This window comes from Piliocolobus tephrosceles, chromosome 15 (assembly GCF_002776525.5).
Source record: "Piliocolobus tephrosceles isolate RC106 chromosome 15, ASM277652v3, whole genome shotgun sequence".
Classification (NCBI taxonomy): domain Eukaryota; kingdom Metazoa; phylum Chordata; class Mammalia; order Primates; family Cercopithecidae; genus Piliocolobus; species Piliocolobus tephrosceles.
In genome coordinates, this window is record NC_045448.1 from 74,395,287 (window position 1) to 74,397,775 (window position 2,489).

Sequence of the window (2,489 nt, forward strand, 5' to 3'; positions counted from 1 at the left end):
GTTTTTTTTTTAGAGACAAAGTCTCACTCTGTTGCCCAGGCTGGAGCCCAGTGGTGCAATCATTGTATCTTTGAACTCCTCAGCTCAAGCGATCCTCCTGTCTCAGCCTCCCAAAGTGCTGGGATTACAGGCGTGAGCCATCGCATCTAGTCCAGGCCTGTGTTTTCTAAACCCCGATGTTACGTTTCAAATTAAGAACTTCACCTTCTAGGCATCTTTTGCTGCTGCCCAAAAATGAGCAGGTAGGAATGAGCATGAGGGAGTGCAGGAGACCTGACGTTGGCATATGCAAGAGGCCAGATGGAGGCTGCTATATTCAGGAAAAGTGTTCATGGCTGGGAGTGAGCACCGGAAGGAAAGAGCATCTCAATTCCTAACCTGGTCTTAGTCTACCAGGTGAGCTGCTGAAGCCTGTTTGCTGAAGGAATACCTTCCATGCTTAGCCTCCAATCTTTAGGGCAGGGGTAGGTAGGATATTCTCATCAGTTATGCCAAAAATCTTGTATAACTTTGATTTCCTAATTGTGTGTACAAAATTGTTTAGTTTTTAAACTTTTCCAGTTAAACAAGAAATGAAGAATGTAAAATTTTCACCTTGGCCAAGATGTTCTTGTTATTTCAGGTCCCTAGAAAGCTGAGTATTGAACTTTGCCCCAGATGTCAAAAACTCTGACAACATTTATAAATTCTCTCCCTAAAAAGACTAGATCCTGCTTCCTATATTCATTTAGCTATTACCTTAAGAACTGCTAGCAACTGGGCATGTTAACTTTCTAATATCAGGAACAGCCTCTATGTGGCACTGGCTATGTTTATGACTATGCACACCCCTTATATATGTGTCTCAATTATAGCTTCTTAAAGTCTTCTCAGCATAACTTTAAAATCTAGGATGTTTGCAAATTATCTTTACTTGTAAAGCTAAACATTACCAAAAAAAAGAACTTTAGAGATTGTGCTGAATGGGAGCAGATGCCCCTGTTCCCTACCCACCAGCTGTACTTCTACCTGTACTTCCATTACTAGAGTATCCACCTGCTGGATTTGTTTGCTGATGTATCCCTAACACCTAGAACAGAACCTGGCACATAGTAGACACTCAGTAAACATTTATTGAGAGGTTGAATGGATCCGATTTTGACCTGTTTTGCCTCCTGCCAGGACCCCATCTGCACTATATGCCCACCCAATGACCAGCATCTCCAGTGCATCCATTTCTTTAGGACCAACCCATCATGTTTACATTCTGAAGAGAGTCAGTAGAGAGAGTTTTGAAGACACAATAGAGTGCCCTATACAATTATCTTCCCAGATCTATCTGTAGTAGATCCATGAGAGTTGATAGTAGACCCATGCATATTAGTGCTTGCTGGGGGCAGAAGGGGAGGTGATGAAGCAAGTAAGTACTTCAATCCTAAGTCTGAAAAGTTGATGACTACACAGAATCACTTCACCTAACTCCAACAGAAGTATACACAACAGAGTTTGGGAGAAATGAGAGATCTGGAGGCTGGCTAGGTGGAGGAAGCAACACCTGAATTAGGGCTTTAAGCTAGACCTTGAATAATACGTCATGCCATCACACTAACAAACTCACAGCGAGGCTCCCAAATTTTGGGAAAGTGGCCCCCAGAGACTTAGACTTTTAAACCAAAGCCTAATGTTTCACAAAGTCTCCTGAGACAGAATCACTAGCAAGCTTGTAGGACCTTTCTGGAAAAGGGATGTTTATGGATTCACACAGACACACATCTACGTGCAGAACGTGCCATTCTGTATTTGATGCATAAAACCACCCTGTCCCAGTCTCAGGGCAGGAACAGTGTCATACAGATCTTTGGGTCTCCACTGCTTTTGCACAGTAGCTCTTAGAGATTAAACTCTTTTTTTCCAAATATTTTATAGGTTTTTTGACATTAAAACGTTAGTCTCATCTGGGTGCGGTGGCACACGCCAGTAATCCCAGTATTTTGGGAGGCAGAGGCAGGAAGATCGCTTGAGTCCATAAGTTGGAGACCACAGTGGGCTATGATCACGCCACTGCACTCCTGTGCTGGCCTGGGTGGCACTGAAAGACCCTGTCTTTAAAAAAAAATAAGTTAGACTTATGTTCTTTCCTAAGGAATAATATTAGTGTTAGATATTGCCTAATAACTAAGACTACCAATTTTGTGTAGAGTATAATACAAACTAAAAAATACATTCGAAAGATTTTCTGTCCCCAATTTATAAATCCTGGTTAGTTTAGCTAAGTCTGCAGTTGTACTGGGATCAGCAATCCCTCCTTAAATGCAGCAGTATTGTGAGTGTCATGAGGGGCTACCTCAAATCAAAATAATTTTTTTTTTTTTTGGGAGGGAGTCTCGCTCTGTCGCCCAGGCTGGAGTGCAGTGGCGCAATCTCGGCTCACTGCAAGCTCTGCCTCCCGGGTTTACGCCATTCTCCTGCCTCAGCCTCCCGAGTAGCTGGGACTACAGGCGCCCGCCATC